At 38.5% G+C, this 24,575-nt stretch overlaps 1 protein-coding gene across 2 annotated transcripts in view; it reads right to left on the bottom strand.

Annotated features, from left to right (window-relative positions):
• The window catches only part of Fam110b (family with sequence similarity 110 member B), a 150,893-nt gene that overhangs the window by 84,952 nt on the left and 41,366 nt on the right, over positions 1 to 24,575 (bottom strand). The window lies entirely within an intron of this gene.

Raw genomic sequence — 24,575 nt, 5'->3', positions numbered from 1 at the left:
CACAGCAAACTCACCAGCTGGTTGTGTTTTTACAGCAGTGAACTTACCCTTGGCCATGGGCATATAAATAAGTGGCAATTACATTTTATAGCATTGAATGCTATCAACCTCATCTGCCAACCTTGGACAAGAAAGTCAATCCATTCTTCCCTTTTCAGAACTACTTCTCTTTGAGGTTAAAATTCATGAAGTTCAGGGTTCCAGACTGTGATAGTAACCAGCAATGACAGCAAGGATGAGGATGGGGATGAAAAGATGGCTGGGAGAAAGGGCATTAATCATTACCACACTGGGACATGAATTAATAAGTAAGAGCCTACAATAACCTCTGAACATCAGTTCAAATAACCTATGCATGAAACAACTATTAGAAAAAAAGTGTTGAAATCTTTACACACACACACACACACACACACACACACACACACACACACACACACACACACACACACACACACACACACTTGTGAGCACAGGACCCTGATCAAACAAAGCTCTCATTTGATTTTGGTCAAAGCAAATCCAACTTTCACTTTAGCCCATAAATCTATGACCATTGCAATTTGTAAAGGAGGGAATTATGCCTTTGTGAAGATGTTAGTTTTAAATATCTTCAGGCTCAATAATCAAAGTCTTAGGCTTCCATAAAATGTCAGTGTTCACTGGGTACCAGTGGCTCATACCTGTGATCTCAGGAGGCTGAGATCTAAGGAAGTTAAAAGCCAGTAAGGCAGGAAGTAAGACTCCTGTCTCCCATTAGCCACTCAAAAACTGGAAGTGGCACTGTGGCTCAAGCAGGAGAGCTTTAGCCTTGAGCACAGAGAGGCTCAGGGGCAGCATCCATGCCGTGAGTTCAAACCCCACAACTTCAAAAAAAAAAAAGTTAGTGTTCTTTCTTATAAAGGAGAATTCTCTCTTATCCTGTCTTGATGCCTTTTATTTTGCACTCCCCCACATTATGTTACAATTTAATACGTTTTAATAAGTTAAAGACATTGGCATGATACTATGCAAACTGCATCTAAACTTGATTTAAACCATTGGCTATCTTCCAAAAAGACTTATCCTGACACATTTTAAAAGCTAAAAATATCAATTATACTAAAATACTTGATAAAAATTTTAGTTTAGAAAATTATATATTCAAGGCCAGAGAATGGCATACTTTCCTTAAAGGGTCAGAAAGCAAATACGGTATATCCTCTAGGCCACTGTAGTGAAAATTCAGCCACTCTCAAGGCACAACAGAATGATCATTTATCTGTTTGTCAATACAACTTTGTTTACAAAACAGGGACCAGCGGTGGCCCAAAGGACACAGTTTATTAGCCTCTTATTTAAACTAATATTCTGTGGAATCTGGTTTCTAATATATATTGGAAACTTCAGAGCAAAAAGAATCCACAAATAAACAACAGTCCTTAAACAAATGTACAATGCTAGACATGCACAAGGATTCCTTTGAGTTAATGGAACTTGCTAATATTTTCCATGAAACAGAAATTGACCGGCATTGTGTGTGATTTTTCACACACAGCATATGAACAGGTTGTTATTAAACAGATGGAAACACAGAATGTCCTACGTGTGACTCGAGAAGGCTAAAGAGAGCCTTCTATTTATGATAGGATAGGGATTGGCTCTCGAGAGCCTCCAGTACCCCCTAAGAAAAAAGTCACTCCATCACTTAAGAGCATGGTTGATGCACTCAATTTCAGAAGGGGGAGGAAATGCCAAACTCTGAAAATCAGAAAATAGAAAGGGGAGCAGAGAAAAGGCATCACACACCTTCAAATGACACAAAAGAGAGCATAGCCAGAGGCTAAAGAAAAAATGATTAAAATATAATCTTTACATTAAAAAGTAATTTTCCAAATGTCCAAAAGGCAAAAAATAGACAACAGACAAAATCCAAATGGAAATTTTTTTAAAAAAAGGAAAAGCAGATGCTGTATCAAGGTAAATGAAGAGTGATCTATTTGAAGGGAAGTTTTCTAAAGCAAGGTCTTCACATAGATGATCAGAGGAAATATTCATGGCAGATCAGGTACATACATTGGACCCTCAGCACAGTTATCAGCGTGCATATGGTGAAACCTGCTGCCCTCTCACGCCTCAGCTGACTGACAATGATTCTGGGTAGCAAGATCAACATGGCTGCTCTGGGCTAGTGACTTCATTTTTTTTTTTTTTTTTTTTTTTGGTCAGGTATGAGGCTTGAACTCGGGGCCTAGGAGATGTCCTTGAGCCTCTCTGTGCTCAAGGCTAGCACTCTACCACTTGAGCTACAGGGCCACTTCTGTTTTAGTGGTTAATTGGAAATAAAGAGTCTCACAAGGACTTTTTGCCTAGGCTGGCTTCAAATAGGATTATAGGCATGAGCCACTGGCACCTGGCTGTTGACATCATTATAGGACATTTAATTCTGGGAACCTAAACTTGCAAAGGTCACTGCCTGGAGCTGTTTCTGAAACAGGAGGGGGTATGAATAGCTATCTTAGTTCTTGAAGACTTTCAATCATCTTCTGTGTGGTTCTTTTTGCCTTAAAAAGAAAAAAAAGTACCAGTAAGGGACTTATCTATCATCTGTAGCAATATAACATTAGATTAAGCTGTCCATTTGATAACACTGGGTGGAGAAATGGGGAGACTGAGAAAATAATGCTATGAAGTAATTTTAAGCTACATGAGTAAATAGCTAGTATGTAAAAGAAATTTATGAACTGATTATAGAAATAAATGTCTACATGACAAGTCTTTTCCTTTTGAAGGGAATAGTGATCCTACTGTCAAGTCTCAAGCTATAAATACACAGATTCTAAGGGCTCGTATTCAATGTTGAAAGTAAAGGAGTCCTAAAGCTCATTGGCACCTTCTGTCAGATTCTTTCTCTGGCAGGCTCAGTCTTCTCCCTGCTACATCCACAGTCTCCTCTCCTATTCTTACGTATTTACTTGCTTACTAGTATGCAAATGAAGAAACATAGGAAACTATATGTAGCTAGCAACCAGACCTCTATACATCTCATTTTTAAAAGGCATGTTCATTCATATTCATTGCTGATTTGTTTTTGGTAATGAAGTTGAGAACTAGGGTAAATTAGACAGTCCTGCATATGCATGTGTTCTTGTAGCCATGGATTCAATCAAACTCAGAACAAAATAGTTTTTAAAAATACTCAATGTATGTATATGAAAATGGAATAAAGTAATGAGGAAATGGGTGTGGTTTGGATAAGTAAAGGAGGATAATTATGGAAGGATGACACTGATCAAAATGTACTATACTCATAAATGTTGAATTAAAACCCTTTTGAACAACTATTTAAAAATAACAAAATAAATAAATTCATCTGTATTGAATATGTTGACCTTTTTTCCTTGTTATAATTCCCTGAACACTATAATGATTACTTATAGATCATTTATTTACATTGTAGTAGGCACTCTATTTAGAGATAACATGAGGGAATGTATATATATATATATATATATATATATATATATATATATATATATATATATATATACATATATGTTACACAAAATGTTATATCATTTTATATAGAGGACTTGAATGCTTATGGATTTTTGATATCTGTAAGGAGTTCTGCAGCCAATCTCCACTGGATTCTGAGGGACACTATATATAAATTTGCTTGCTCTTGTTCAGCTCTAGCTGGAAAGCATTTTAGATTTAAGCCTATATTTAGTTCTCAGGTCCTCTAGATGCTCTTTGTCACTAGCTGGTGCTTGACGCCTTTATCAGATTTTACATGCAGGATCTTATATCCAGCTTCATGCTCTCAAATCCCTGGACCCAACATATACTATTGTATGCTGAACACAAATGGGAAAATTTTTTTGAATATTTTAATTATTTTTGGTATTTTTTTTATTGTAAAGATACTGTGCAGTACAGAGGGGTTACAGTTCCATGAGTAAGGTAATGAGTACATTTCCTATGGAGCTTTGTTACCGCCTCCTTTGTTTTTTCACTACAATCTCCTCCCGACCAAATCCTCCCTCCCCCACCAAGATGTAAAGTTCTTTTTCAACATATTGTCTTGAACATCTCATTGTTACAATGGGTCAACCTGTATCCTTATTTCAGCATTTTGTTATTTCCCTTCCCATCCCCAAATTAGAAAAATGTATATACAAGATGCAGAACGTGGGGCTGGGAAGTGGCTTAGTGATAGAGTGCTTGCCTAGCATGCCTGAGGCCCTAAGTTCGATTCCTCAGCACCACATAAACATAAAAAGCCTAAGTGGTGATGTGGCTCAAGTGGTAGCGTGCTAGCCTTGAGCTGAAGAGCTGAGGGAGAGAGCCCAGGCCCAGAGTTCAAGCCCCACAATGACCAAAACACACACACACACACACACACACACACACACACACACACACACACACACACACACAGGCACGCACGCACGCACGCACGCACACACACACACACACACACACACACACACACACACAATTTTCAAATGATTGCTGATCCTGATTATTCTACCCTACCTTATCTTTTTTTTTTTTTCAGCTAAATCCTAACTTGAACTATCAGTGTCTCAATGACTGTACCCTCTTGCTCCTGAACCCACACACACACATGCAGAACTTTCTTAGCACACCAGCATCAAAGGGTTCTCTTAGGGGAAAAACAAAGGAGGTGGTAACAATGCTCGATAGGAAATGTACCTATTACCTTACTCATGTAACTGTAACCCCTCTGTACACTATTTTTACAATAAAAAACATTTAAAACAAACACAGTCAAACCATGTCAGTGTCAAATGAATTTTTATCATCTTCAAGAAAAACCCCAAACTTATAAAAGTCCAATGGTCCTTTCCATTCTGGTTCCAAATGAGCTCCCTGAACTCATTTCTACTGGTACAACAATGAATCCTCTACACTTGAGATCAAAAGTACTGTACCTTGGTGGCTCCAGTGCACCTGGCAGGCACCCTCTGCTCCAGAGGCTTCTCCCTCTTCTTGGGATGCCTTCCCACAGAAATCTGCAGATTTCACTCCTGCCCTGACAAACTGTGCAGCCTAAAGCAACACCCATGTATGATCTCAGTTTCTGTAGGCCAATGTACAGCTGCATCCTCTGCTCAAGATACCATCTGGGCCAGCTTCTTTTCAGAAGGCACAGAGAGGAGGAAGAGTTGTGTGTGCTCGGCAGAGTTCATCCCTTGAGGCTTAGGAGAAAGACACTCGAATTTCCAGCTAGCTGTATGTTGGAGCTACCTTCAGGTTCCTGGGGCTCCTCACAGATCCCTGTTGCATGGCTTTCCCACAGACTATACCAAATATGGCAGCCCACATCTTGAAGGCTAGCAGGAAAACTTCTATTCTACCCCTGGGAGTCTCACAGAAGGCCATCCAGTCACAGCAGTGGTAGCCCAACACCTTTATCACACTGGAACAGGCCACTCACCCAAAACCAAAGCCAACTAGATCTCTGCTCTTGACCTCTCTAAAACCACCATCACACCCCACTCTGCACTACAACATCTATCTCCATCCCTGATTTGTCTGTATCATGTTTATTACCATTTGAAATATCAAACCTTTTATTTAATTTTCTTCTGTATTCTCAGCCTTATCTCAATGACCATAGCCTTAAAAGGATAGAATTTTGTGTTGGCTCAGAACAGGTTATCAATAAATCCACAGAATTACAACATTATTTACGACATGGGTAAGTGCTAGGAGCTCCACATCTTTAAGTCTACCCCAGATTTCTATGGCTTCTTCCTTCTGTCACTGCAAATACATCAGAACTTCACTGAGTCACAAAAGATGAAATTAAATGTTACCCTTCCCATGGTAACAGAGCAATATAGTTTTATTTCCACATCAAGTTCCATTGCAAACATGGAAATTTTTAGCCAATTCTGTGGTTAGGAACTCCACATGGAACATTTCTTAAACCAGTATTTTATACTTATGTGAAAACAGATGTGTTCACTCTCTAGTTCCCAGGCTGACAGATAATTTTTTGCTGTATTTTCTTTAATTAAAAAAAAAAATCTTCAAACAGTAGAAAGAATTGGAAGTAAACGCCAAACCTCCTTTGAATACTGACTCCAAGAAAACCACAGATATGTGATTAGGTCTGTAATTCAAACAGAGGGAAGCAGGGTCTCAAAGCATTGTGTGTCCTATACTAGAGCAATAAATGCTACAGAGCCATTATCCATCTCATTTAAAGCAAGTCAATTTTTGCAAGAGATTGGGGAGAATGCCAGGCCAAACACCATAAACATGAAATACAACTCCTTGTAAAATACACATTTGGTGTTCACTTAAACCCATGTGTCTCTGGTTAACTTTTCTGAGGTGCATTCAACAAGTTTCAAATGTTCATGTACTTCAAACAATCACCCACAAATCCATCTGTAGTTGGAAGTTTCATAACAAATTTACAGTTTATCTGACAATGCACCCTGAAAATTCTGGCCAATTTTTCCCTACCACCCAGGTAATCACAGTTCCTAAAAAGCATCTGGGTTTCTTTTACTTTTGTGCACCTTCTCAGTTTTGAATTTTACTAACATGGTTACTGTCAATGTTATTCACGAACACAATACATTTCCAAACCTCTCTTGCTATTGATAAATGAATATTCACTTCTGAATTCCTGGCTGGCATCTACTTCTTACCTCTTTTCATTTATTATCCAAACAGCTTCCAAGTTAATATACCAAAAATAATGATTTTGGTAAGTCCTTTGATCACTAACTCAGGGTGGTTCCCAATGGTCTAGCTGTCACATTCATTGTTCTTCCTGTGACCTTGCTTGTCAAGTTCTTAACCTAGGTTAAGCCCTTCATCTGGGACAGTATGGGTTTTGTGTTAAATGAAAGATATACTGTAAAATGAACTCCAATGTGATGAACATCTGGCTACTGCTAACCTAGGGATATTTGGTTGAAAAATCTGGGTCAATGAAAAATCACAAGTTCAAGAACTTTTCTCTTTTGATTAAAATTAATAACATCTCAATATGTGAAAGCTAAAACTTCTTTTCTTTACCATGGAAACATACCAAAGCTAAGTAAGAATAAGGAGTGGACTGAGCATGATAGTCAAACCTACCATCTCATCTCCTCAGTAGGCTGAGGCAGGAGAATCAAGAGTTCAAGAATAATTGGACTACATAAATGAAATCCTTTTTAAAATATCAAAAGTAAAGAAGGAAGTAGAACATCCAGAAAACATGGTCATCAACATTCAAAGTAAAAGTGTTATTATAGTCACGTGCCATGTAATGAGGTTCAGTCAATGATGACTCAATGGTGGTCCCATAAGATTATAATGGAGCTGAAAAAAAAACTAGCACCTTGTGACCTCTTAGCCATTGTAACGCTTTATTAGGATATCTGTGGTGAAGCTGGTATAAGCCAATCTACTACACTACATGCAGGTATAATACACAATCATGTGGAGTCCATTATTCTTGATGTTATGCCGCTCTATATTTGTATTTACTCTACTAAACTTTTTTTGTGTGTGATACTGAGGATTAAAGCCAGGGCCTTGTGTATGCCTAGCAAGTACTCTACCAGTGGGCTACATTGCCAGCTCAGGCTGTTCTCAAACTTATAAGCCTCCTGCTTCAGCTTTCTGAATAGCTGGAGTTACAAGCACTTTCTGTCTGTCTGTCTGTCTGTCTAGCTACCTATCTTTTAGAATGCACTCCTTTTATGACGTACATATTTTCTATCATACTGTAAAGAGTGTGCCATGTGTGTTTTGGCAGCAGCCTCATCCATCTCCGGTTCACTATGTCACTAGATCACATCGAAAGGCGCTGTTTTGGTTTTAATAGTGATTATCTTATAAATTACAAAATACAAGCTTTTGTCTCAGCCATGTTTAGAATCAGCACTTCTGTGATACGTCATTATTACCAATGGTAGCAACGTCAATAATGTAATCTATTTGAGATTCTATGATGGATACTAAGAAAAATGATCATCCTTTTTTCATCTACTATAGATAGAAGATACTTTGTTAAGTGTTCATAGAATAATTACAGAGGTGCCATTCACCAGTGATTATAAGAAAAAAAGTTAGAGGATGCTTTTCTACTAATTTTCTTACAATAAACATTAACTACTAAAATATAAATATCCTTCAACTCACTTTGCTTTAATGAGTGAGCCTACCATTAATTCAATTTATAGACACTTGTTTTGTATTTACTCCGTGGCATTGGCTAAACACAGAAAAGGTCAGCCCTGTCCTCTATATCCACAGCATATTAATAATGGAGGAAAGACAAGCCTGGTAGGAATTGAAGCAAGCAATTTCAGTTGTTACAATATTAGAAGCATATGTAACAGTTAATAAGATTCAGTGTACCCTAGGAATTACATGCTGCTGTATGTGATGATGATGATGAGGTCAATTAAGAAAGCATTCGTTTCCATCTCCTTGTATATCCATCCAACCCCCCCTCCATCCAAGACTATTTTGAGTTAAACGGATACTTCAGACCTATAGTAGTTCTCACATTCATGTATACCACAATTATGTTTTTAATTAGTTTTCCAAGAAAATATTTCTGTCATTATAAGTTGCTGACATACGAAAGTCAACTGACAATTTTCAAGTCTGCTATAACTGAATTTCTTACAACATTCTCAATACCATGAGATTAAAAATTCTCCAAATAGTAAGTTACACTAAAACCAAACTAACTCCCCAAGAATAGAGTACAGGATCTGACATAAACTTCTTCAAAAGCCTCCCTTGAAAATTATTTCCAAATGTAATTGCTCAGACTTGGCCACCGGATTAGTATCTCCTGTGTACAAGACAAGTCAAGGATGAACAGCATGGCACTTGGGATTATCAGTCACATTAATGAATGCATTGACTGAACAGATCAATAAGGATAATGCATGCCCTAAGACTATAATGACAGCTGTAGCGATATAACTAAAACATACCTGAAAATTTAAAAGAACACAATCTACATACAGTGGCTTGTAGTATGTTACTATAGTCCCAGCTATTCTAGATGATGAAACAAAACTAGTACAAAACAGAAGAAAAACATCATTGCAAACTACCCTTAGAAAAGATTAAGGTGACAAATGTTGCTATTCTCTTACTGTATTTTGAGAGGAGAGGAGCCAGAAAGAGTGGGAGGGCTGGAGTCTATCCCCCCATCTCCAAAATGGGATACTGAGCCTTAGAATTGAGTGCACCAAAGACCAGCAGGGTAAGGAATTCCAGTGTTGCAACAATGGTGTCACTGTTAATATTTCTTTAAAATAACTATTTTTTAAAGAAAAATTCAGCACCAGTCATGGAGCCTCACCAAACAAACCTGCTCTATAGGAACAGCCAGATGCTTCTATTTTTATCCTCATAATATGAACAGATGATTTTTTCTAAAAATATTTGCAGATGCTTCTGAAAAACCACTGCAAAGCACTGTGGGCTTAGCGCCTCACTGCTGACTAGCTCTTCTGCTACTGAACTGTGCCTTCAGCCCCAAAAGCTTCTAGGTATAGAACAACTAATCAAGTGCTAAGAGTCAGCACTGACCCTGGCACATCCCTAACTCAGAGAACGTGAATCATGATGTCTCCATGCTAGGAATTGTTATGGTGAAGTTAGAAGAGAATTAAAATAAAGAAGTTAATATTTAAGTCCCACTTTGACATTAATTTTTTTCCCGAATTTCTCCAACTGGTCACCAGAACACTAAACTCCTACATAAAAAAATTATTTTTGTAAACTCTAAAAATCTCCATATTCATTATGCACACTTTCCAGCCAAGAAAGATCCCTCGTTTTATAATAAATTAGTCATTTCCAAAGCAAATATAAAATTCAAAGACAGAATTCCTTCATTCATCTATTACTGATGGATAATATGATGTTAATATGATTTAATTTGTATAAAGAGAGATGAGGAGGCAAAAGGGGGAAGGAAAAAGAAGAAACAGGAGGGAAGAGGGAGAGAGGGGGAGGAAAGGGAGAGAGAGAGAGAGAGAGAGAGAGAGAGAGAGAGAGACAGAGACAGAGACAGAGACAGAGACAGAGACAGAGACAGAGACAGAGACAGAGACAGAGACAGAGACAGAAACAGAAACAGAGACAGAGAACAATTAATTGAACCAGAAGAGGCCCAGAGTGTGTCTCCAATCAAAGGCTGGCTATATGTATCAGTGGCCAGAAACAGAACCACAGACTCACCTGGTGGCCTCCAGGGAAGTTGAGGGATCGCTGAGCAGGAAGAGACCATCAGAGACTCCTCTTTTAACTTTCAGAGTTAACAAAAATGGCATATTCCAGACACAACTCACATATATGTATGAAAACGTCCCATAATCTCAAATCCTACAACCACATCCCCACAGGCTAGGTCTCATTAAATAGGTAATAAGAAATGGGAAAGAATCTGAAATTCTGTAGAATGCTGTGTCACTCCTTCCCAGAATTATATAGTATCTCCTCTTTCTATAGACACAGGAAAGAAACCTACTGAGTTTCCATCCTCTGCTTAATTAGGCTCCCTCTGAGAATCATGATTTCAGTATTGTTTGGAAATGCCCCCTACCAGCACCGATATCTCATAACTCTTCCTCCAACTTTCTTTGCTTTGAAAGTAGACAAACATGACATCTGTCCACATATGCCTCCTTAAAAACATAAGTTCAACAGAAAATTCTTGCCAATATTTTCAAAATTTTGAAATGCTGCACAATTGGTCTATGACCACCATAGTGAACTATGACCCTACAGCTTCCGTTTGTCAAAAGATCATGGTCACCAGTACTGGAGAAAAGTATTTAACATTGACCACTAATGGCCATCTGTTTTGACATTAATCATTCTTTAAACAGGGAGTATAAGCAGGTTATGCACATTGAAGGTTAGGAATATTAATGGCACTGATCAGGATTCATTAGATTCATTAAACTGCCTTGTTCAACAGCAACTCCTTTTTACAAATACTGAAATATAAATAAAAATGTTTAAAAAGAGGAATAAAAAGAATGTTGCTGGGTTAGGGGAGTGGCTCAAGTGGTAGAGTCCCTGCCTAGCAAGTTTGAAGCCCTGAGTCCAAATTCCAGTGCTGCTTAAAAAAAAAAAGAAAAGGAAAGAAAAAAAGCTGTAGCTCAGTAGGAACACACTTGCCTACCCTGGTGTCATTCCCAGCACCATAAAATGAAAAAAAAAAATGTTCCTAGAGTAAGACTTGCACAGACTTTCTTTGGATGCTGCTCTAAGTGAGTTCCCAAAGTTGAATAGTCAATGGTGTAGGAAGCAATTATTGTACTCATGATACCAAGATTTACTGGTATGTTCATGGGCAACTGTGTTATACTTAATGAGGACTCTGGGCACACACTGTACAGTAGATAACCTGAAAGTTTACATCTGCTGATTAATCCCTGGACCCCTCACAACCTGTATGTGGCCGCAGTATTCTTGTCTGTGCATACTTTTCAGTGGACAATGGATGTCCACCAATCTAGAAGAAGCTTATGAAGTATGATTATTAGGATTTTATTATCTATTTAAGGACCTTTTTTTTCCCATGCTTTGTAGTCCAGGCTGGCCTTGAGTTTGCTATCTCCCTACCTCAGCCTCTTAAGTAAGTGCTGGATTACTGGCATGTATTGCCATTCTTGGCTTGCTTTAATAGTTTAATTGCATAAAATGTGAAAATTCAATTATAGCTAATCTGATAAGATTAACTTGGCCAATGAATATCCTATTTCCCATTTATGTTAATAAAACGTTCTTAGCTGAAGAAAGAAAAATGTCTCCGATAATGTCTGAATGCTTATATTCCCTTAAAACCTAATGACCAAAGGGATGGTATTAGAAAGTAAGGTCTTTGGGAAATGTGCAAGTCCCTAATAATAAGAGACTTGTAGCTTATAACAGAGACCAGGCTCCCTTTCCCTCCTACTGTATGAGAACACATGGAAAGAAGAATCTCTCTATAAAGAAAGAGCTTTCATCAAACACTGAATCTACTGCCTTCATCTCAGATGGTCCAACTTCTAGAACTATAAGCAGTAAGTTTCTTTTGTTTATAATTTATTCAGTCTAAAGTGTTTGTTATTGAGATCCAGTCAGACTATGACTTTTTCTTCTACTGGTATTACAATCTTTTGTGTATGTTTATGTGTCTACTGAACTCAGGGCCTTGTTTACTTGCTTGGCTTTTTCAATCAAGGTCCATATTTCCATTTCTAGCTTTTTGGTGCTTAACTGGAGATAAGTGTCTCTTGGAGCTATCTTCCTGAGCTGGCTTTGAGCAATGATCCTCAGATCTCAGTCTACTGAGTAGCTAGAATTATGGGCTAGAATTTCCTCCCAGCAAATACGAGTATATTTTTTTATATTCCTTGGTGTACATACCACAATGAAATAGTTTTCACAGATTTTCAATGGTCCTTGAATTTCAAGCAATAGATAAGAACTAAATTTCTGTTATCAATGAATGAATATCTGCCTTTAGAGGGAATTCAGAGCTAAGTGGCCTGAAGGCAAAGTGTAGGGAAGATCTGATTCATCAAAATGAGTCCATACAGTAAAGCTGTAGGAGAAAAACAAAGGAGGGGGTAACAATGCTGGACAAGAAATGTACTCCTTACCTTACTCATGTAATTGTAACCCCTCTGCACAGCATCTTTACAATAAAATAAAAAGTCTTTTTAAACAAGCTGTTTGCAAAAACCTATAGCAGGTGGCTAGTCCCTACTTGTCTTGTTTAGTAATAGGGAAGTTAGTAGGCAGAGGAAAATGCCCTGCCCTGGATCTTAAACTGTCCTTCTACCATCTAACTTCTCAATTGACAAGAGACCAAGAAATAAGGAAGACTATAACTGTGCTGTTGGTGAAACAGGATGCTCTCTCATGTGTCCTGAATCCCACCAGCACCTTCAGCCTGCTTTAGGGATGAGAGAAGGGAATCTGAGTGATCCACACATGTCTGTTACAAGCTACATCCTCCCCTCTTTGTAGGTATAACAATAACTATTGAGTTTCAAGAACTAACACCAACCAAACCATCTTACTGTAGGTTTACAATTCACCAAATTATTCTTACACACACACACACACACACACACAGTATTTGATTTCAACTTATAACTCAGAAAAGTTACTCAACATTTTCATATTATCCACTGAACTCATTATTTACTAAAACTTATACAGTACCTGCTATATAGCCTATTTAATACTGATTGTGTTTGACTGATAGAACTGTTTGAGAGGTCTGTTTGCATTCATCCACATGGCATTCTACCCCTGCCTCTGGAAAATTTCCAAGTTGGGCTCTTTCTTTCTAATCACAACAGGTACTTTAGAAAAGCATATGCAAGGGGCTGGGGGAAGTGGCTTAGTGGTAGAGTGCTTGCCTAGCACGCATGAAGCCCTCAGTTCCATTCCTCAGTACTATATAAATAGAAAAAGCCAGAAGTGGTGCTGTGGCTCAAGTGGTAGAGTGCTTGCCTTGAGCCAATGAAGCTCAGGGACAGTGCCCAGGCCTGAGTTCAAGCCCCAGTTCTGGAAAAAAAAAAAAAAAGAAAGAAGGAAGGAAGGAAAGAAGGCAGGCAGGCAGGCAGACAGGCGGGCAGGCAGGCGGGCAGGCAAGCATATGCATGAATCCTTAAAATCTGACACATGGGAAGGCTGGGAAGGTGGCTCAGTGGTAGAGTGCTTGCTTTGCATTCATGAGGCCCTGGGTTCGATTCCTCAGTGCCACATAAGTAGACAAAGCCGGAAGTGGCACTGCGGCTCAAGTGGTAGAGTACTAGCTTTGACCTGAAAAGCTGAGGGGCAGCACCCAGGCCCAGAGTTCAGGCCCCATGACTGACAAAAAAAAAAAAAAAAGGAGAAGAAAAAAGAAAAATCTTACACATGGGTAAGGTCTAAAGAAAATCATGACTTAAAACATTTCAAATAGTGTTTTTTCTTGTGATTACTGGATGAGACAATAATTCAGAAAATTACAGAGCTGATTATTTTAAAAAATTGCAATGTCCACAGTCTGGCCAACTAATGTAGAATTTAGAAACTAATGCAGATACTTGTAATTATCCTGTTGGAAACTTAATAGCTTCTATATTTACATGGTCATAGCTGCTTTTGTGCATTTTAATGTAGAGAAATTTGCGTGACATTGTTCAAAAAGAAATGTACTCTTTACATGACTTATGTAACTGAAGCCTTCTGTGTATCATCATTATAATAACAATAAAAAATTTAAAATAATACATTCACTTGTAGCAGTGACACACCAGTGTTTTACACATTGTCATTCTTGCTTTATAAGCAAAAACTATTCTAGGTATATTAATTTTTTTACCTAATCTAAATAAGGCAGCCTGTCAGTTTATGAAAGGCTATATGTACAGCTGTCATGGGTACATACTATACAATCTCAGGGATGTCAGGACTACAGAAGTCTGTATGTTACACCTAGGCCTGCATGGGATTCACTTGTAAAATGTTTATGGCATCTTTGAACAGCACAAATGTTAAGAAAGTACTTTGTGCGGCTTTAAATGGTAATTCCCACAGAAAAGGATTTTTATGCTAGTCCCTAAAAACCTATATAAGTACCAGAGAAATGGCACATAGCTCTGCTAGCAGGGGACACATATGTTTTTTCTGTGAAACAATGCAAAAGGACTCTAGAGTACTTTATTAATTTTTCAGAGAGAAAGTACACCACAGCAGTTGGCGAAACACAATTCTAGAGCTCAAGAGCAGTAATTTCATCTCTCTATGCCTCAGTTCCTTCACCTATAAAGCTCGGTAAGAGACACTAACTCAGTTCTGCTAGCGACTCAACAAGTTAACCCTATGAAGTATCTACAACAGTGGCCAGTAATGTAAATACAATCCAAGTATATAGATTTGATAAGAAGCAGAAACTGATGAACTGATCCTGTGTTAAAGAATTTATCAGGCCAGGTGCTGGTGGCTCACACCTGGAATCCTAGCTACTCAGGAGGCTGAGATCTGAGGATGGTGGTTCAAAGCCAGCCTGGGCAGGAAAGTGTGTGAGATTCTTTTCTCCAATGAACCACTAGAAAACCAGAAATGGCACTGTGGCTGAAATGGTAGAGTACTAGCCTTGAGCTGAAGAGCTCAGGCACAGGGCTCAGGCCCAGAGTACAAGCCCCACAACCAACAACAACAACAACAAAATCAGAATTTTATTCCAGAAAGAAAATGAAAGTTCTTGACATCCAGGGAAAGTTCATGAGACAATAACTTTCCAATTTTTTGTCAGTGACCAAACTCCTAACTTCAGGTAATACTTATACTAGAATGCAAACACCAAATGCTCTGATGACTGACAGTATGCCTGGTTGGCTGTGAAACTGACATCAGTCATTGTGCTAATATGTACTGGCCATCTCTCCTCATGGGGAGTACTCTGTGGATACACAACTCCCATTTACATCAACAGCCACTGACAGATTTCAATCCCAGTGAGGAACCACTGTTCTAAGTGAGGAACCCATTACTTTCATTCTGGCTCTTTAAATACCGGCCAATCCCTGGTGTTCTGCATTCCAATCTTGGAAACCACCTCATTCACTATCTCACTAACTGGCAAACAGTACCTAGTACCCTGAGAAAGAAGAATGTGATTCTCAGTTTGGAGGGATCCAAATGTATCTAAATAATGTGAAGTAGACAGAGATCAGAAAAAACCCTGGCATGTGAACTAGCAGGGATTTTTTTTTCTTAAAAAAAAATCTATTTTCTTACTTCTTTTACAATGACCTCTAGAGGTTTAATAAACTGATTTTGATGCAGTTATAGTTTTAAGATAGTGGAAAATAGAACAAAAGCCACAGGAAACAAGTCATCAAAAAAGTTAAATAGAGGTGTGCAGTAAGTTAAGCTTCACTAACATCTACATTTAGCACATTAAATGAAAGCAACTCAGACTCTAAAACTCTAGCTCATGGGTGGAAACATGTTTCCTGATTGTCCTGAAATGGCCCAGAGTTACTGGAACATTACTTAATCAGGACTATCACCTAGCCAGGCCCCCTCAATTAAGGAACGAATGAAAAAATCCTACTTGGAAAACTTAAAATCTGTATAGCAAAATAATCCAGATAAACTAGACTACTGACTAAACTAGAAATCAACAAGCTTTGCAAAACAATATCTACAAAACACCACCACCACCACCAAAAACAGCCTCAGGATAAGTTAGTCCCCAAATCTCATCCCTGAACAAAGCTGACATTAATCACATCCCTCACCACTATGCTTGAGGCAGAGTATCAGGAAGACATGCCTATACCCTGCATCTCGAAAGCTTAATGAAGACATGTCCTATTTGTAAATTAATTTAGAACTGATTTCAGGACTTCATCATGAATGCAATTGATGCTGAGGGGAGAAGGTGAGGTTGGGAGAGATGGGAAGATTTTGGAAAGGGGTGATATTGATCAAGAGCATTGTACTGCCATGTTGAATTGAAAACCCTTTGTACAACTATTAAAGGATAATAATAAAAAAGAAAATAATAGTAAATTCAATTAGTGCAATTCACTTGATCATAAATAATACTTGAAAAAGAACTGTTTCCAATCCAAATAGCATTGCTTGTTCTAACTTACTGCCTTATTGTCACAGTGAACATATAAATGATACATCTTATCAAAAAGAAACTGAGTAAATTCAATGTCCTGGTAAAAAGGAATAATCAGGCTTGGAAAGTTTATACCATGCATGTTATGCCACTGAGAACAGAAGTATGCTAAGTCCATACAAGAAAGGCAAGAGTCCAAGGAAATAATTTCCATACTTAGCACTGCTTCCTAGCTAACCACAGAAGTTAGCTGTCTGTCAACCATTTGGTGAAGGATCACTGAAGGATTACAGTTCTTTTTTTTAATTTTTATTTATTTTTTATTGTGAAAATACTGTACAGAGGGGTTACAATTAGATGGGCAAGATAATGAGTACATTTCTTATCAAGCATTGTAGCCTCCTCCTTTGTTTCCCCTTGCCATCCCTTCCCAGCCTCCCCCCGCCCCCCCCATCCTCCCCCCCCACCCCCCACCCCAAAGTTGTAAAGTTAATTTTCGACATGACAACTTGTACTTCTCATTGTTGCAAACGGGTCCACCTGTATCCTTATTTAAACGACTTGTTTTTCCCCTTCCCCTCCACAAATTATACCGACATCAAATACAGTGAAAACAGAGGTTATACTGTGGGGGAGGGACATACAAAGCAACAAAGAAATAATCTTATAAATGAGTTAGAAACAAAGGCATGAAAGAAAAAAAAACATTTGAATACATATCTTAGGGTTCATTTTCCTAACATCACCTTATCTGACCTTTTCTGCTCAACTCATACATATACTAGATATTGCAAATAAGGGAAACCATGGGACCTATGTTTCTTTGGGCTTGGCTTATTTCACTTAATATATTTTTTTCTAAGTCTTTCCATTTCCTAACAAATGGGGCAATGTCATTCTTTCTGATGGAGGCATAGAATTCCATTGTGTATATATCCCACATTTTCTTGATCCATTCATCTACTGAGGGGCATCTGGGGATTACAGTTCTTCAGGCATACTTGTTTGGAAAAGTTCTTACTTAGGAGATGGTTACAAGAATGTGATCAAGAAATGCCATTCTTCAAAAATCTGTCTCTGCCTATCAGTTCAACACAAAACCATGTCACAGGTTGGTGACAGCTGTTGACCACCACAGTGAGTGAATCTCAACACAGAGAGCAATGCCCTCGTGGTTGCCCTACCTGGCAACACAAGTCACCATCTGTTGTAATTCTGACTGTGGCTTACCCAAACCAGGCAGAAGCTACAGAATAATAATGACTCTGGCTGTGGGTGGGGCAGACACAGAACATTTGCTAACACACTGTCTGAAATATCACTGGCAATTAATTAATGGACCACCCACTGATAACACATAATCATGATCGGATGTTTCAAATTTGGATAAATAGGCAGCATGAGAAGAGAGTGAGACATGGCATCACATTCTAGATTATGAGTGGCCTGACTTCTCGCCAGAATGAATAACTCTTGGGGTTACTATGGTATGCCTGAACAATGAAGGTGCTCCTATCTGGAAATGTCTTTTTCACAGGGAAAAAAATTATATATATATATATATATATGTATGTATGTATGTATGTATATATATAAACATGGGTGCATTTATCATGACAATTTATTTTGGAAAACAAATGCTGCCAAGATGCTGAACTAAGGAAAGAAAAACACCCTGAGTGGACATTTCCAGTCTCATTAAGAACTCAGTATCAAGTAATGCAGTCTTGCCTTTTTATAATCCATTGCCCACTTTTAATACAAACCCCCAGATTTTCCCATTTTAAAAGCAATTTTAAATAAGCAAAAAAGAGAGACGTATGTGAGTCTAAAATTATGTGGAAACACATGCTGTTTCCTAAAACAAATGCACCCTGGTACAAACACCATACTTGGCTTAATAACCAATGTCAAAGGGGTTTATTTTTTTTTCTTCCTCCAGGCTACAGTATAGAGAGAACTGGCTGGGAACCCCTGGTTTTTATGTGTACCAGGGACTTTGACAGGATGATGGACCAAGAAACACAAACCAACCTCTGGGAGAACTCCTACTGCCTCCACAGCCTCTGACACTGCTTCTCCTTTGTGAGTGTGTTTCAGATATGAAAAGAGCCATGTTCAGAAGAAAGAAAACTTTTTGTTTGCTGTATGATCAATAAATAGCCAGAGAATGCATATGAATTTGCTTCTTGGGTCAGAATCATTTATATCTATATTGAGAATATGAGAAGGTAAATATTTTGCATGTTTCAAAAAAAGAAGTTCACCCAATGGAACCCATAGAGGGTATAGTATGCCAAAGACATGATCTCTAAGAGGTAACCTTCAAAGAGAAAGTCTTCCTCCCACTGGGGACCTGATCCACCACTAGAAGTCAGACAAGAAATGCAGCTCTGAATTCCTGCAGCTTTTCCCACTGCCCAAAAGACAGGTTTGGCTTCTAACATACATAGCCTGTGAACAGGAGAGAAAAAAATCCTGAAATGACTATTTTTTTTATTGTGAGAAGAGTATTAGGGAATTAAATTTCAAGACTTACTAAGTAAACTCAAGATCCACAGTAAGACTTTTTCTCCACAGATTGTAAGAAGATCAAAAGAAAGGAACAGAATATAGAGTTAGTGACCAAAGTCTTCCTATCATTGAACACAGGTCCTGATCTGTGTCTATGCCTGCCTCTGTCCACTAGCAGGGTTCAAACTAAAAATGAGCACATTACACTCACTCTGAGGGGTCCGGGCTTTCTGCTCACAACAGAGTCAGGTGCATCTAAGAATGAACTTAGCAGGTCACAATCACAGGTGGGCTACATCTGCTTCATGATGATCCCAGGCAGCGAAAGTGACAAATTGGAATTACTTGGAAAGGGCAAAGAGGGATGTCATAGTGGAGCTTGTGGCAGAGCTAATATGCCTTCCCTAACTCCCTGGAGACATTTCTGTCATCATCATCATCAACAACACAGTGAGACAACTTGAATGCAAAGATTATGGCATCAGGTCATTGACTGGTGAGCTTGTCAAAGACCAGGGCCTCTGTGTTCAGCACAGTCCTGTGTGTCCAGCATATGCCTACTAAGGGACCCAATAGATGAAGAAACATAAACAGGTGGCTGTTTAGGAGTGTCCGGAAAGTCAATCTCCTCTGTGTATCTAAGAAGAAACATATCCATCTCTCACTCATATGGTATGGAAGGCTGGCTGGTCCCTTCTAACAGGATTCAGTGTCCCTGTGACTTTTCGTAGCTCTTTTGAATTATGTGAAGAACACCAACATTAAGAATAAACCTAAAAAAAAATAAGCTTTCTATATCATAATACATGGGCTACAGGAAGGCAGCTATAAATGATGTTTTCTCCACTGTCAAATCAGAGTTTATGTTAAATCTGCAACTCGTCTTTCTGAAACACTCCATGACTTCATTTGCATTGTATGACACAGTTCTGAGCAGAGACCGGTGACCCACAATGCTCCCAGGGCTGATGGCCAGAGCTGATAGCAGCTTTGTCACCTGACCCAGGGTGAGCAACATCCAAAGTTTAATATTGAAACGAGACTATGATGCGTTTATGTGTCATTAGCAATTTCTAGAGAGAGAGGGCTATGTCTTCTCAATAGTTGCAATTATTCTTCCAGCAGTACCTTCTGAAGGTTAGGATACAAAAATTGGGTGAGTAAAACTAAGCAGAACAATCTAGAATTCAAATGATCGAATGCACTGTGCATTTCCACCCAGACAGTCCCTGCATGGGCTGTGCTGTGGCGATGCCTATCTGGTCAGCTGACAGACTAGAAAGAAAGATGAGCAGGCTGAAATGAAATGCATACTGCAATGGGCGGAGGGACAGAGGGAAAATCTAGATACTGAAGTTGGTGGCCCTGACAACAACAGCTGCTTTCCAATTCTAATCAACCTAGGAAACAAGTCAGGAAACATTGCCAAGGACAGTCGTCACTGAAAAGGGATGCCACTTAAAAAAAAATGTTTTGGAACAGATGGTAAATGATACGCCTCCTCAAAAGAGAACGTCATCACTTATGACTGATCTGTACAACTTAAATTGGAAACATTTTAAATAAATATACAAATTTCTGTTTACAGAGGGCAAGGAAGACTACACTTTTGTGTCCAAATACCTACAAAAAAGTAAAGGTATTCCTTCTTAAAGAAGAATCCTTCATAACTATAAGAATTCATTTATCATTCAGTGCAGGCTTCCCAGGCTAATCTGCCTAGAATATATACTGTGTTGGAAAAACATATAGCAAATTGTAGTGGTCTCAAGAAACTGGAAAAATCTTAAAATGCCATCAGATTGTTTTTCTACTTCAATCAAACAGTGAAACAAGATAGACATTAATAATAATACAGTAATTTCATTTATTGATTGGATCCATTTTCCACAGTTTTAATTACTGGTGGTTGACCGTGGTCCAAAAATAGATTAGAAATTCCAAAAATTAACAAATTCTAAGCTTTAAATCGCATGCCATGCTGAGTAGCATGATGAAACTTTCTGCTATTCTCCTCATTCCACTTGGGAAGTGAGTCATCCTTTGGTCCATCATACCAGTGTCAAGATCTATTCCTCATCTGTTGGTCCCTTGCAGTCTGATTGCAGTGCAATACACTGTGTTCCCTACACACCTGCTAGTCTCCTGAGAGGTCTCACAGTTATCAAATAGGCTGTCCTGGTATTACAGGGCCTTGTTCAAGTAACCCTTTGTTTACTTAATATGGCCTCAAAGTGAAAGTTTTAATTGCAGTAGATTATTATAAACATTCTGCTACTATTGTTGCTAATCTCTTACTGTGCTTAATTTATGAATTAAACTTCATCATAAAAGTATATATAGAAAAAAAACCTTACCGAACAAAATTTCATACTATCTACCATTTCAACATATCTCCTGTTTTGCAACATATCTCCCGTGAATAAGGTAGGTTTACAGTAATAACAGTCTGGCTAGATATCAGCCAGAGAAATAGTCTAAGAAGACTGGAGCTTGTATTACAGAAGTTTAAAAAATTAGTATACATAGTACTTACAGAAAGTTCAAGTTCTCAGTATTTGAAGGGTTTAGAGACCTATATCTACTTACTACTTATTAAAATACAGTCATGCTTAAATAGGCTGGTCTTAGGTGGTTCTCACATGAGAGCAATAGCAGAAGCAGACACAGAGTCGCAGACTTCACCAGGGTGGAAATCACAGGCTACCCTTGCTAGGTTAGTGGGTGGCCTTTTGTTGCTGTGTCAAGCTACCTAATTAAAAACAACTTAAAAGAGGAAAGATTTATGTGGGTTCATGATTTCAGAGGACTCAGTCTGTGCAGCTGGGTCCCACGAATGGCCTAGGACAAGGCAGAAACATCACAGGGAAAGAACATGACAGAAGAACATAACGGAACAGTTTGTCTGAGATGGCAAGAAAATACCCAGAGAAAGAGACAGATAGACAGACACAGAGACAGAGAGACAGACACAGACACAGAGAGAAAGATGCAGTAAACAGGCAGGCAGGCAGGCAGACACAAGATGTATCATTCAAAAACACACCTCCAATAACCTGCTGCCTCTAACCAGGCCCCACTTCATCATAGCCCATTCAACATGAACTCATGTTCATGTTCATGGGGCAGAGGTTTTAGCCCAACTGAGAACAGCAACTTCTTAGTTTTCAAAAACTCTTAATTTGGTGCTTCTACAAATTTTAAGAGGTATTTTTCATAGTTGCCTAATCTCAAGACAAACCACAACCTAACTACCACCATGTAATAAAGTAAAAAATTTGAAGTTAGGCAAATGTTCTTTAAAAATTGCAATGAAAAGAGGCTGGTGTCTCCTCCTGGGAACAATACTTAAGCAAGTTCACTAGAACGTTTTACCATGAGGAATGAGTACTACCAATTAAGACAATAAATCTTGATTTAAAACAGAATATAAAACGGATCCTTTCTTGTGATAGGCAGACTTGTAGAAATTCAACCATAAAAATCTCTGTCAGAAAACAGTGACATTAAGACACACTGTATTCATAAACTGCTTTGTTGAATGACAACTCCTCTGTACAACTACTTAAAGATATTAAAAATATTCACGCAAAAAAAGGCAGAATGTTTTCAAGACATGACATAGCAAAGCTCAAGGATGAAGCCTGCTAAGAGGTGCCACTGTTCATTCCTCCTGTGACCCTGAGGACACCTTCCCAAGGCAGAGCCCGTGCAGGGGTCTGCTGGAACGTAAGTCTCAACAGCAGGAATGGGAGGCAGTGACCCTATTGTTCAATGCTAGTTGCTGCTTCTGGGCAGAATTCTCTACCGAACCTCCTCTGAAGAGACCTAGGCCATGCACAGGAGCTCTGTGAGAACAGGTTCCTGTGTAAGGTCCCTCCTATGAGGAAACAGGCACCAGGATAAAAAGTAAATACAAATGGAGACAAACAGGGAGAGAAAGGGCAGCAGAAAGAGAGAGAAAAGCAAAGCAAAGCTAGATCCCAGCCATCAGCATCTCACATTCAGGACAGAACAAAAAACAAACAAACAGCATTCAATACACAAATCTTCTATAAATATGTCCTTTACAAAGGACAGCAGCAATGGTACTCACTAGACACTGTTGAAAATAAACTACACAACTTGTGGGTGAGGATGGGAGGGAAAAACTGGGAGAGAATGAGGGAAGGGTGACAATGTTCAAAAAGAAATGTATTCTTTACCTTACTTATATAACTGCAATGACTCTGTACATCATCTTTATATTAACAATAAAAATGTTTTAATGTTCTTTACAGCTTAAGTATATCATAGGAATACTAATGGCAAATCATTATGTTCTTCATACAGCAAAAGTGTTTTCACCTGCCCAATTTCCCCACTAACTTCCCCTCTGAATGGTGTATACCTGACCCAGGCTACCAAGGCACCAGGCAAAGCACAGACAGGTCTTCATCACCATGATGATGTATGCACTTGCTAAAGTTGCTTATATAATCATAGTCAGTTTTCTTTAGGTCCTTTTATGGTGTTTCCATAGATAAAACCCAGGGCCTTACACAGGCTAAGCATATATCCTACCACTGAGATATATCCCCAGTCTCAAATATTTTTAAGCAAAGTAAAATTGCTTAAAAAGCAAGTGTATAAATCAAGTGAAAATAAAATTCTCTAATACACCTAGAGTCCAAATGTGTTTTGGGTTCAAAGAATACAGATTATAATGCCTAATAACTTTCACTTAATTTAGATATAATAGACTCTAGGAAGTTGAAATCTGAGGATGGCAGTTCAAAGCCAGCCAGGGCAGAAAAATGTGAGATTCTTATGTCCAATTAAACACCAAAAGCCAGAAGTTGACCTGTAATTCAAGTGACAGAGTGTTAGTAAAAGAGCTCAGGGATAGGGCCCAGACCGAGTTTAAGCACGGGCGTGCGCACGTGCGCGCATACACACACACACACATAATTGGTACCTAGCTACTTTCAGGAGGCTGAGATCTGAGGATTATAGTTCAAAGCCAGCCTGTACAGAAAAGTTAATGAGATGTTAATTTCCAGTAAGCAGTGGCTAAAAGTAGAAAGTGGAGGTTTGGCTCAAGTGATAGAACTCCAGCCTTAAGTGAAAAAGCCAAAGCAGAGCATGAGTAACAACTCCAGTGTCCCCCCTACACACACACATGACACTTGTGATGAGAAAGATCAGCATAATGACACATATCCATTGTGATCAAAGACATGTAGGCTAGTGTAATCTAGTATTATTCAAGATCACTACACTTATTCTTTAGTCAGGTTTCTTAATTTCATAAAAACCCAAGATTATACCATCTTTTACATTTAAAAAGTGGTCACTAAAGAGAATAAAACTATTTGAATAGTATATAACATAACTATTAACTCCAAGGGCAAATTATAACTAAAGCTTTATAAGAATGAACCTTGATGACAAGATGTAGATG

This window comes from Dipodomys merriami, unplaced genomic scaffold (genome assembly GCF_024711535.1).
Source record: "Dipodomys merriami isolate MVZ:Mamm:240054 unplaced genomic scaffold, mDipMer1.0.p SCAF_4, whole genome shotgun sequence".
NCBI classification, from domain to species: Eukaryota; Metazoa; Chordata; class Mammalia; order Rodentia; family Heteromyidae; genus Dipodomys; species Dipodomys merriami.
This window is presented reverse-complemented; position numbering and strand designations above follow the sequence as displayed.